The sequence below is a fragment of the Sander lucioperca genome, chromosome 19, assembly GCF_008315115.2.
Source record: "Sander lucioperca isolate FBNREF2018 chromosome 19, SLUC_FBN_1.2, whole genome shotgun sequence".
NCBI classification, from domain to species: domain Eukaryota; kingdom Metazoa; phylum Chordata; class Actinopteri; order Perciformes; family Percidae; genus Sander; species Sander lucioperca.
This window is the reverse complement of record NC_050191.1, coordinates 3,917,081-3,930,751: the sequence shown is the minus strand read 5'-3', so window position 1 is coordinate 3,930,751 and position 13,671 is coordinate 3,917,081. Positions and strand designations below refer to the sequence as shown.

Here is a 13,671-nt window from a genome sequence, read left to right as displayed (position 1 = left end):
CATTTTAAAATTCATTACTTGCATTAGTGAAAAGTACATCAGCGTCAAAATATACTAAATGTACCGAAAGTACTCATGCAGTATGACCCATTTCCTCGCTGATTTGCCTCACCCAGTTATTGTAACATATAAAGACACCTCAGAGTGGATTACTACAGCCAAATAACAGCTGCATCGCAACACAATGCACCTGCAACACTGCGCGCACTGATTCTCCAGAATGAAGTGAATGAGCTTCCATCCAGAGAGCAGCGAATTCAGAGGATTAAAAGAGGATTTCAAGCTTCACAGTGAACTGATCCACAGTTTATCTCACTGAATGAATTGTGCTGCTTTTTTAATCAGAATCAGAATCAGCTTTATTGGCCAGGTTTGCGTAGACAAACAAGGAATTTGACTCCGGTTAATCTTTGCTCTCAAAGTACAACACTTAACATATTAAGAATGAAAACAGAGATGACGGTAAGAATATTTAAAAAAAAAATAGTGTACAGTATAACAATACAAGAATTTACAATTTTACAAAAAAATATACAAAAGAGAGGGAAGGAATAGTGCAATATCGGTCAATAGACTGAGATTTTAGGATTTAAATATGAATACAGTGCAAGGCAGATCAGTGCAATGGTAATATATTAATAACAATATTGTAATTGTAGGATTGAAATAGACATGAGGTAGATGAGCAGAACAGTGGTGATTGACTTTGTTCAGTGTGAGGGTGGGGGCTATTTCTGAGTGTTCAGCAGAGTGACTGCTTGGGGAAAGAAGCTGTCTCTGTGTCGGCTGGTTTTGGCGAACAGTGCCCTGTATCGCCTACCAGAGGGAAGGAGGGTGAACAGTTTGTGACCAGGATGTGAGGGGTCTGCAGAGATTTTTGCTACTGATTTCCTGACCCTGGACCGGTACAGGTCCTGGATGGAGGGAAGGTCAGCTCCAATGATCCTCTCTGCAGAACCTAATTGTCCGTTGCAGTCTGGCCCTGTCCCGTTTGGGTGGCTGACCCAAACCAGACAGTGGACTTCAGTGGACTTCTCCACAGTCTTCTTGAGGTGTGTGTGTGTGTGTGTGTGTGTGTGTGTGCGTGCGTATGTGCGTGTGTGTGTGTGTGTGTGTGTGTGTGTGTGCATGCTTGTGTGTGTGCGTGCGTGCTTGTGTGCGTGCTTGCGTGTGCGTGTGTGTGTGTGTGTGTGCGTGTGTGTGCGTACATGCTTGTGTGTGTGATCACCTGAGAGCTGTAGAGGAACCTGAGAGCGCTCCACTAACCGAGGTTCAGACAGCGACGTCTAAATTATTGAGATACACACTCACACACAAAGCTAATGAGTTGGTTGACTGGCTTCTCCTGATAAATTTAATAAATTAAGTTTTTTTTTTTTTTTTATAACTGGTTGGATATACAGGAAACACAGCTGGAGGAGAGGAGGGGAAGAGATAAGGAAGAGAGGGGAAAGGTGGAGAAGAGGAGCAAAAGCTAGAAAGTGAGTGTGAGGAAAATACAGTAGAAAAGGAAGAAGGCGACAAAGGGGTCGGGAGATGAGATAACGGATGAGGGGATGAGATATGAAGAGAGAGGAGGAAGGAAGAAAAGAAAAGAAAAGAGAGGAGACAAGAGTAGAAGGGGGAAACCGGAAAAATGGAAGAAGAGGGGAGGTGAGAAAGAGGAGAACATGGGAGGAATGAAAGGAAAGAGAGTTTGATAAGCCGTAAGAGAGGAGGCAAGAGCAGAAGAGAGGAAATAGGAGGAGAGCAAACAAGAGTCAAGTAAAGCTGTGAGGAGAAAAATGAAAGGAAGCAAGAGGAGAGAAGAGGAAAAGTGGAAAGGAGAAAAGAGGAGAGGAAAGGAAACAAGTGGAGAGGAGAGAAGAAGAGAGGAAACAAGGAGAGGACAGCAGATGTAAGGAGGAAAAAAAAACAATAGGTGAGGACAAGAGAGAAAAGGAAAGGAAAGGAAACAAGAGAGGAACTGATGAAACCATTGGAGAGAAGAGGAAAGGAAGAGAAGAGAGGAAACAAAAGGAGAGGACAGATGAGGCGCGGGAAGGAAACAAGAGTTGAGGAGAAGAGAGAAAAGGAGAGGAAACAAGAGTAGGGACGAGGAAATGAGAGGAGAGGAAACAAAAAAAGGAAGAAGGAGAGGATAGGATGATGAAGGAGGAGGAGAAAGAGGAGGAAGAGAAGAGGACGAGGAGTAACAGAGAGCAGGAAGAGGAGAGGAGATAGAATGAGAGGTTTCCCAGCTGTACCAACAGGGGAGTGTGTCTATTCTGTCAGCTGCTGACACATTTCTCATTTGAAGGACTTTGCTCAGTAGGGTGTGTGTGTGTGTGTGTGTGTGTGTGTGTGTGTGTGTGTGTGTGTGTGTGTGTGTGTTCTCTGCTTGTTGTCCTCAGCTGTGCAAAAGGAAACTCCCTCTCTTAGCCCATACAACCTCTAAGATGAGGACTTTTTTTGTATCCCTCAACCAATCAGTGATCATCACCTTGCCGCCGACTGTTGCTCCACATCAGCCAATACGACGGTTTCACGTCAGATAATTTCCCTCATATGAGGCGAGAAACTGTGCGTGTTTGTTTCTGTGACAGGGAAATTTTATTGAAACCCAACCTCTCTTTAGTCAAAGCGATGCGCCGATGTCAGTTGTATGCGTGTGTGTGTTTGGCTATTTAAATTGGACAGCGAGATGATGGAGAAATAAAGAGGGAGAGAGAGAGAGAGAGAGAGAGAGAGACAAACAAATACAAAGAGAGAGACCTTTACCCGCACTGTCTGGCCTACTTTCTCAACAGCTTGTAATTAGTCTCACTTCATGCATTTATGCATCAGACAGTAGAGCTAAATCAATGTTTTGTAATCTGAAAATCCCAACGGACACAACCAACATTTGGTTTCCCCTTTACTGTACACTGTCTGTGAATGGGTTGTGAATCAAATGCAGTGTAACTCCGAACATATGACATACGCAGAGAAATACTACTACATATACAGTTGGTTTGTGGTTAACACAAGCTTAAAAGAATTTTATGTTTTGTTCTACGATATAAAATAAGTCAGCAAATACCCCACTTTTGAATATTGAAGCTTTTAAATGTCTTACAAAAGAAGGGTAGCTAACAAGTGGCTAAATTAGACCGCAGATGTTGATGGGGGCATTAAACTTCATCATACCAAACACGCACAATTAAATGTGGTGATGTTAACGTCATGTGACCGTGGTGTAGTTCATTTATAGCCTATAACGTTAGCTTTTTGCGTCTGCCGATTGCATTTACGCTTCCAAAATTATAAAAGTGGCGTTCATACTGTATGTGAAGATTATCTTGCTGAACAAAATGTGTAAGTATCATAAACTTGGGTTTGCCACAGAGTTTATCATCTGCAATAATCCAAAACCCAATGGAAAAATCCCATTGGCTTTATGTCGAGGTAAACAGGGCCATGCTAACTTCCGGCTAGGCCTACAAAAATATGTCATCCCTGCAGCTCTATTCCTCCCTGTGATAGGCTATTTAAAACTAATGGCTCTAAGCAGGTCTATACTTTGTTACGTAGACCAACTTTTAGTGAACAGTAGTAGACTCTCACATACAAAGCTAATCTAGCTAATCTCGTTGACAAATGCTTTTCCTATAACCCTCGCAGTGGTTCAGAAGAAAGCCACATGTAAAGCAGCAGCAGTGGGAACTTTCTGGTTTGCATTAGCAATATTTATTGACCTGGGTCCCACTTGATGAAAAGCTCTTTAAAGGTAAATACTCTAAAATGTTGTGACAGCGTGTTGCTGTCTTGCCAAGACTGAGGTGAGAACATGTTCAAAAGATGCAGAGGGAAACTGCTAGCCAAACGAGACATTAACGTGTTGTATCCTGTTAGCTAGCAAGCTAGCCACAAATTACCTGGGATCTGTCAGTTAGCTTCATGATGAGAAGCAAAGACACTGGGCCCTGCTGTTTAAGCTAGCACCTTGCTAACGGTAAGTAAGCTAACGGCCCAGAAATCACGGTCTTTGTTTTTTGTTTCTGCAAGTATTAAATACATGACATGTCACTTTTAAATATGGCTTTTGGATAGACCTTCTTCACAGTGGACATCTTGACTTGTCATAGTAGGAAAAAAACACAGGTGAAGCTAGTTTAATTAACGATGGCTGAGTTCCATTAAGTGTCCCAGTAAGGCAGTATGACAGCATTCACAATACCAGCACCTTTGACCTAACGCACCTAAATGGAATTTAGTCTTTTAAATGTCATCAGTTACACTTGTGCTTTTCCTACTATGACAAACCAAAAAGTCTGCTGTGAGGAGTGCACAGACAGCAGTTTCCCCCAGGCTTTCTGTTTCGGTGCTTATAAACCAAACACTCGTCGGACAAACCGAGCACAGAGATGAGACTGCTATCAGTCTTCTCATCTGACTCTTGGTAAGAAAGTTTATTTCTTTATGCTAAGAGAGACTAAGATCTCTTTTTGTTTTAGCTGAGAGCAATGTCAGCTAAAAGCTAACAAATAGCTAACAAATAGCAGTCTGGCAAACCTTGAGTTTTGGTTCTTTGGAAAATCATAACTTTTGTTAACTTACATTGCTCAGAGCTACACAGATTTGATAAGGAAATTGAAAGGATGCAGATTTGATACTGAATTCAGATTTAATAAAATGCTATCTAATCTAAAAAGGACAAGTTTGTGAACAGGCAACACAGACTTTGATAATGAACAACTAAACACGTTACACACTGGACCTTTAAAGTTAGTTTTTTATTATTAATAGCTGGATAACTGCTCAAATGTAGATGACATGACATCATATACCCAGCAGCTCCGGTGCACGTATGATTAATGTGTCAGTCATCTAAAACAAAAGAAACCTCAAGTCTTTCACTCTCAATCTACTGCCGCTATTTTGCACCGACGTTCAACAGTCATACAGGGAGAAATACACTCTGTTTGTACCCACAGGAATGAAACCAGAACTGAAATACGTTAAGTGTGAAACTGTTACTTTCTTTGTGGGAAACTCTCACTTTCGTACTTGCAGTAATCCATAGCGTACTACTACGTACATGTAAAACCCAGCTGAACGCACCTAGCTCAGGATTTTCTATGAGGGGATGTCCAGTGGCATTTTGGGAAATGTAGGAAATCTAACTGACGCATATGAGAAAGGTTTGGGGAAAGTAGGTGAATCAAAAATGGCAAATTAAATGAAGCTGCACGTTAAGGTTAAGGTAAGGTAACTTCATTGTCCCCGAGAGGCAATTGTTTGTACAGCCAGCAGACAGACATAAAGACAAGACACACAACAATACAGCACAATATGAAATACCCACAGTATAATAAAATACCTACATTTAAAAACAGTTCTGGCAAATTGTTTAAAATGGAAATGGAAGTCGGGATAAAAGAGTTTCTGAGTCTATTGGACCTACATCTGGACATGGAGTACCTACGGCCTGAGGGAAGTGGCAGGACAAAGGATGGCTAGGGTCAGCAGCAATGGATTGGACCTTCTTTGCCACTCTGTTGGAGTAGATGTGGGAGAGAGTGGGGAAGTTGATGCCTGCAATCTTGCCACATGTCCTAACGTCACAGACTGATTATCTCATAAGTATATGTGAGGGTTTGTTTTTCTTTAACTGCAGTCTCAAAATCTATTTATATTATACATCTATTTATATTGTTCGAATAAAGCGGTACTTAGAAATATTTAGTTTGAATCTTTTTTTAAACTGTTAAAATCAACAACAACAAAAAACGGACAAAAAAGTGATTATAAAAATACCATTTGCATTTGTCATTTAGCAGTTTCATTGTTATTTTTAATGACTTTAAGGAACAGTGACATATAATCAGAAACATTTGCCATTTTCTCTCAAATCTACTCTTCCCTCTTTATTTGTAGAACCATTTTCTGAGCTGCAAGACGATCAGTTACTGTCAGCTTATGAACTGATCTGTTTAAAAAAAAGGTGTATCTAAGTTAGAAATCAATTAAAATAAAAGGTATTAATACATCTTGAATGTACATCAATATGTTGAACTTGGTGTGCCGTTCCCAGTCTCTGCTGCCCAGTCTGATATGATCTGGCACGGTGGAGTGAGCAGCAGTACAATTAAACTGCTGTAGGTTTAGGTTGAGTTATTTGCATATCCATACAAAAGATAAGACTTCAAAAAAATATCAGGGGATGAAAAGACATCCAATCTCAGCGGGGGAGACAGAACAGAAATCCCAACGGGCTTACAGAAACAAGTGACTAAAGAAAACTAAAAATCAAGATGACAAACGGATGACACGAGGGATCTGAAACACTGTGACGGAATATCGTCTGTTTTTCATTTGGTTATTGTTGGATTCATCGAAGGGTTTGAAATGTTAGTGTCAAACACTCAGAATCCGCAAAAAAAAAAGACTTTGGTGTTTTTAGAAAATTTTAGATTGCAAGCCACAAGGATCAGCATTGTCACCTTTGTTGTCGCAAATTTATTTTACAAAAACAACACAGCTGCTTTTTTCCCCCCCGACATAAATTGAAATACTACATCTATATTTATATGCAGAGAGAGTCTTGTGACCTTTTGACCTTTCAAACTATTAAGAATATGCTCACAATTTATGCTTTTATTTTTCCACTACATGGCCAAAAGTATGTGGATGCCAGAACATGACACACCCATGTGTGATTATTGAACATTTAACTCTAAAACAATTGGCAGTAATCTGCTGCTTAGAATTATAATATGTTAAAGGTCCCATGGCATGACATTTTCAGACAATTTGGCCCACCCATGAGAAAGAGAGAGACATCATGGCTTGCAAACAAGCAAAGTGACAGTTGGTCAAGGCCACACCCCCACCCTCCACCCTTCTCTCCTCCTCAATAGCATTTAAAGCTACAGACAGAGAAATGGCACAGTAGATTACATGTCATTTTAGCTGACACTTTTATCCAAAGCAACTTACAATTGCTATATATATATGTGTCAGAGGTCATACTCCTCTGGAGCAACTAGGGGTTAAGTGTCTTGCTCAGGCACACATTGGTTGATGTATTGCAGTGGGAATTGAACCCCTGTCTCTCGCACCAAAGGCATGTGACATATCCACTGCGCCGTCACACCCGCACATACTAAGGAAAGCTCATTGTGGGACTGGCTCTAGTGGCTGTAATTCTGCACCAAGGCTGAATTCTGGGAAAGAGACTTCAGATACAGTATTAGGGGACCACTAAGGCCTATATAAAAGAGACTTCAGATACAGTATTAGGGGACCACTAAGGTCTATATAAAAGAGACTTCAGATACAGTATTAGGGGACCACTAAGGCCTATATAAAATAGACTTCAGCTACAGTATTAGGGGACCACTAAGGCCTATATAAAAGAGACTTCAGATACAGTATTAGGGGACCACTAAGGCCTATATAAAAGAGGCTGCAGATACAGTATTAGGGGACCACTAAGGTCTATATAAAAGAATCCAAAAAGCAGCATGTCATAGGACCTTTAAAAATTTTAAAAACCGGACACTGTCAGCCCAACAACCAAATTGCATAAATTTTGTATATCTGTGCAGGTGTATGTGTGGCGGCAGCTGGGAGAGGTGTTCGAGAGGCGAGTTCGTCATGTTCCATGTTTACATAGCACCTCGACTTGCTTTATAATCAAAAAAGACATGGAAATCTCACTTTTTACAATATGGGACCTTTGACTGGATCTACTGTGAGGGAAACAACCCCCAAAGTACATACAGTACATGCGTTGGGATAGGGGGGTCCAAATCATTTTGGCCCTATATTAGTTTTGGACCCAACCCTGTCATGTAAGTATTCTCATGGAGGTTCATAAAATATGAATTTGTTGAGCCTTGTTAGTGGTATAGAAATAGCGATTTATTTTTACTTTACCCGTGCCCCGACGACTAGCGTTATGAGGTAATTAGCGGTTTGCGATAAAACTGGTCACATTCGATTAGCATGAAAACATATCTCAGAGAACGGTCGACTCGGTACACACGTGTTATTAACCCCTAGGTTCATTTTGTGCTGGAATTGTCCTTTAAATGTACTGTGGAGTGTATGATGTACGTCTTAAATGTACTGTGGTGTGTTGCACTTTGGGATATAATTCGGGCTCGATGCAAAAAATTTTAATGCCCTTAAAAAGTTCTAAATAATGATATTTTTTTTATGTTTTTATAGTGAATAGTTCCACTGCAACCACAAGACACCATCAAATTGGGTTTCAAAGAACGAACGTAAAAATGTCAAGTGTCACCACACACTGAAATTTAGGAGTGCATAAAGAACTTTAGGGTTAGGGGTTAGGGTTACACAAACCTCACGCAGACAGTGCTCGCCGCAGTTGCACTCTCGCTTCAATCAATATAATATAATGACGAGCTGAAAGCCGCCGCAGTTTGGTTACACTTCTTCTGAGACATTACAGTATGTGCTCCAGTAACAAAAGACAAAGAGACAACAAATAACAACTAAAAGTTCATTGGAGCTACTGCATCTGCAAAAAAAAAAAAAATTTGTGAAAATACCCTAACATTAGGTTATTCTCTAGGGCTGGGCAAATGATAATTTATCATCTTTCAATGGACTCATTTCGTGATGAAATCATATATCGGGACATCCTGATATACAGTTACGTTGTCTAAATTGATAAAAACAAGCACATTCTAACACAGTTTTCTCAGAAAATCTGCATTGTGAGGGGAATATTTGAAGAAATACAGATTTGTTTTAACATCACACCGTTTTTGTGCATGCATGTTAACATAGTCAGTATATAGCTGGAAAAAAATATAGATTTTTTTCTCTCCATAATTTCACTTGAAACTGTTTACCACATTATTGATGATAATTTATCTAAAATCTCATTGTAAAAATGTTTTTGTGAAAGCACCGATTGTAAACCCTACACTATCGATGCAATATCGCTATTTATGTACGTGGTCAAGAATATCGTGATATCTGATTTTCTCCATATCGCCCGGCCCTATTATTCGCACACATGCTCCTTTTATTGGCACGCTCGCACTGTCTCACCCTGCATATACCAGGACTCCTCATGACTACAGTAAAGGAGGAAGCCATGTGAAATGCAAATGGCCTCACGGTACACATAGTGTGTACAACAGGTAGATTTACATTAAAGGACCATGCGTCTTCATCATGCTTTCTCTCTCTCTTTCTCCCCCAGCGGCTGTGACCAGTTTGTGGACTGGACCGGAGGACAGCTACATCAGGTAGGACCCATTAAACTAGGAAGGAACCCCTGTCTGCTTTGCACATTTTAGCTCCAAAAACTGATAGAGAAGTCATAGGTAGGTAGCTGGTTGTTTAGAGACAGTGCTGCGTTGGAGGAATTAAATTTGTTTCACAGTTTAATGCTGCAGATGGAGTGTCGGTATGCCAGCTGTAGTAAAACAGGCATAATCCATGAATCAGGAAAGATTGGGATGCATTCAACTGTTCCCAATATGTGAGAATATGCACAGTTCTGCCAGCCTCTTTTAACAAAGATGACAAGAATCATCATGATGAAAACATCTTCTTTTCATTTACAACAATTTATAACAATGTATTAGCCTGGTTGACACCAGACCCACTCTCAGTTGTAACTGAGAGTGGGCTTCGGTGGCCGTCATGTTGAATCAATGTTCAATCATGTTCTCTATCGTCATTGTGTAAAGCCCGCCTCAACGGTTGTGATTGGTGCCTCAATTTGGAAAAATTGGAAATGGGCTTGAATGGGCTCTTGGCCAGACTGACTTGCAGAGCAAATCTCAAATTTGCCAGAAGTTGGTCAGGGTTTACCCAGGCTAACAATTTATCATATAATAGGAAACAAAAAAATCTTGTTTTAATAAGCAGCGTTTAATAATTTAGCGTTATAATGTTATAAAGTGATAACATTATAACGATAAAGATAAAGTGATTCGTTGTTATAACAAATATAGTCTTCATAGACATATGGATGCAGAATCTGTAGGTTTTGGTACCGGAAGTGTTCTGTTTTCCATTTGTAGTCGGTTTGTAGTCCGCGTAGTCTTGACCAATCGCATTTGAGCAGGCTTTGGTTGCATGCAGGTTAACGGTCCGTGTGGAGAGCAAAAGAGGCGGCACGCATTGGCTGAAATGCAATCTCGGAACCCATCACCTGGCGACAATTTAGCTTTTCATTAGCTTTTTTTAAATAGAGAATGTAAAACAGTCTGGTCGTAGACGTTGTCTCCCAACTCCATTCTCACGTCTCAAGTTGCTAATTGGACTGTAAACAATGAACAGCGCACGGAAGCAGCGCTATCCGTTATCGGGATATCTGCTGGCTACACTGGAACCCCCCGAAATATTGACTGTTGCCACCAGAGGCTAAATCGTTTAGCCGATGGCCGACGGGATCTGATGATCTAAAAAAAATCAGAAAAATCTGGTACATGTATGTAGTAATAACAAGAAAAATGGGCCATTATAACATAAAATGAATCACATATTTAACATAACACATAACAAACTAATAATGAATAAAATATAGTTTCTATCATGGTGGCAGCAATATGCTATACAGTAGGCTTTTGTGTTGGAGCTAGAATAACAGAAGTGCCCGACCACACACCGACTACACGTATGCGTGTAATCATTTCTTATGTTTTGTTGTCTCATTGCCAAGAAACTGTTCAGTCATTTCAACATGACTAATGATGAAATGACGACATGGTCATGAGAAAACATTGTGATATCTTGTAAAGCAGCTGACAAAATAGTTATTCTGAGCAAACAGCTTATTACAGTCAGCTGACTTTATAGGATGGGGTTCTTAATTAATCATTAAGAAATCCTGAGAAAGTTTGTTTTGTCATGATCAGGACTCTGTAACGAGTAACTAAAATCTTGGGTCCTGCCCCTTCTGATCAGTTGCTTTTTCTAAACCACAAAGTGAACCGGCTCACCTGGTAAATATTGACACTGGTGAAAAATCCTGGTCCTTAATGCAGATTTGATTCCTGAGCTTGTACAGTTGCCACCACTGTATTTAAAAAAAACAAAAAACAATGTAGAATTCCAGGTTGAAAATAAGCTTTTCAAACTTCACGGAGCAATGCATTCTCATGAATTTATGCACGCCGATTCGTAGGATGTCTTACAAAACTAGGCAACGGCCGGCTACAGAGCTCCGTGAGTGAGCAAAAATGGCGAGGTCAAGGGTCAGAGAAGTCTCAGCATTTTAAAAACGAGTATATGAAAGCAGTACCATCCCCCACAACGATCACCAAGGATCATGTCGGTGAGACAGTTTTGCATTTTGAATCACAAAAGAGAGAACAGAGAAAGTAGAAGTGGCAAAATGAAGCGATAGATAAAAAGAAATGGACTGTTACAGCAGCGACTATAAACAGATGTAGGATTAAAGATGAAGAACGATGTGTGTAATGGCTGCTGTGCTAAAGATTAGGCTTGAAAAAATGGACAGATACGAGAAAGAGGAAGAGTTATGTTGTGAAGTCTGGTCTTTGGCTCTTTTTGCTTTTAAATGCGTGATGGCTGCAGAAGAAACAGCGTTGTGTGTGTTTGTGTGTGTGTCTTAGTGTGTGTGTGTGAGTGTGTGTGTGTGTGTGTGTGTGTGAGCAATGTCACTTCCTGTTCCTGTGAAACAGGCGGCTTCGTATCGAAGGCGCGATGAACTATGTCATGCAAACACCCTCGGTCTCTCTCTTTCTGTCTCCCCCTCACTCTCATATCATGCCCGCTTCCTTGTTCTCATTCACAACTCTGTGTGTGTGTGTGTGTGTGTGTGTGTATGTGTATTTGTGCGTATGTGTGTGTGTTTGTGTGTTGTTGACTCAGACAATGCACTGAAATAGATCATGTAAAACCCAGATTATTATCTGCACCTCACAGACAAACGTGGGGTTTTAAACTTCATACCGCGTCATCTATGTCACACACACACACACACACACACCCCCCCACACACACACACACACACACACACACACAGGATGTGCGTCAGCAGTGCTTGCAGACGCATGCTGTAAAATTCATATGTTGTGTGTGTGTGTGTTAGGTGGGTTATGAGGACACAGCCTAGAAGGTGGCAATTGTCAACGGCTGCTCCAAACTGAGGCAAGCTGCTCAGACAGACAGAGAGAGAAAGTATGTCTTCATGCCAACAAGTCATCCAAGTTAAATGAAGAAATACGCCGTTGGTCCGTGCCATCTAGGACGACACATCGAGGCGTTGACGAATCATCCGGATGACATTATTTGTCTGCTGCTTCCAAAACTGTCAAATCCCAGTTGAAAAGTAATCTGTTTTATGATGTGACACTTTGGTTAAGGTTTGGTTAGGTGTAGGCACAAAAACAACTCGGTAAAGTTTGTCTATCCCCAAACTTTACCAAGTTGTTTTTGGTTTGGGTTAAAATAAATTTAGGGGACCTTCGCGGTCATGGTTACAGTCAAAAACAAGTGGTTAGCGTTAGGGAAAGATCGTGGCCGTGCTTTAAAACAATGTTTTGTTGATCCATCCAACCCAGGCCCCACTGGTGGAGTCTAATGTATTGTAGTGGGTATACTGTACTGTAAATGTATGTAGGATGGGGGGCATATCATAGTTGGGTTTCTTGGTGTCCTCCCTCAAGAAAATTTTGAGCGTCAAAGACTTCATTTCCTGCATTCTGACGCACTTGTATGCAACAAATTACGGTGGAAATACCATTATTTAGTAGCCTAGAAATCTAGACGCACCCTAGTGGCAGCAAATTTATTTTGCAGCCAGGGGGGTCTAGGCACTCTCCGTTGGCTTGCGAGCAGGAAAAACCAAACTCTGTTCAGGCCAATCACATCGTGTATAGAGTCGGCAGCCTGGCTTATGGCTGCTGCTGCTGGGAACAAGCGGTCTTCTGGAAGACTTGGAGTTCAGCTTTTCTTTGACAAAAGAACAAAGAACGGCACTGAAGTCATTCTTAAAAAAGGAAGATGTGTTCGGAGTTTTGCCGACCGGATACGGCAAAAGTTGAATCTCTCAACTAGCGTTGCTACCTTCTTCGTTGCTCTGCCTGGTTGTAGCGCTATCCTATTGCGTGCAGAGGGAATTTAACAACGGGAAGACAACCGTTTGTCCCGTGCCTTGGATTGAGCTCCATCAATGGTGAGTTCCCAGACCCAACATCTTGTTGTGGGTCTGGCTTATCAGGCTAGTTATTTAGCCTTTGCGAAGAAAAAAACACAGATGACAATTCAAAATATATCTAAATTATAATGCAAAGTATGTTGTTACATGTCATTGGGCATTTTTAAGTGGGTATATGGAAATCCTGGAGCTTTCTTAGTGCGTACACTGCATATACCTGCGTATCACGTAGACTACATCACTGCCAGGCCCCCAGGAAGTGAGTCGGGCTTTGAAGCCAATTTGACATAATGGCAAAACAGTGCAATTACAGCTATGTATTTTCTAGCCCTCCTTCCCTTTCCCTAAGTGGCTTTGCCACTTGTCAGGCCGCCATTGTAAATAAGAACCTGTACTTAATGACTTGTCTTTAAAAAAAAAAAAATAGATAAAAAATACTCCCAGCCCGTCACGTGATGCAATGGGGCCCAAAAAGACTGTTTCCCATAGACTTAGATGGCGAAAGAGACGTCTGTAAATCAGTGGATAGTTTG

General features: G+C 40.9%; 1 protein-coding gene across 1 annotated transcript in view; it reads left to right on the top strand.

Annotated features, from left to right (window-relative positions):
* hivep2a (HIVEP zinc finger 2a) overlaps positions 1-13,671 on the top strand; it is a 130,170-nt gene that overhangs the window by 8,350 nt on the left and 108,149 nt on the right. Inside the window, exon 2 of the mRNA XM_031307867.2 lies at positions 9,206-9,251. The gene's annotated coding sequence lies outside the window, so the exon portion shown is untranslated. The remainder of the gene's footprint in view (positions 1-9,205; positions 9,252-13,671) is intronic.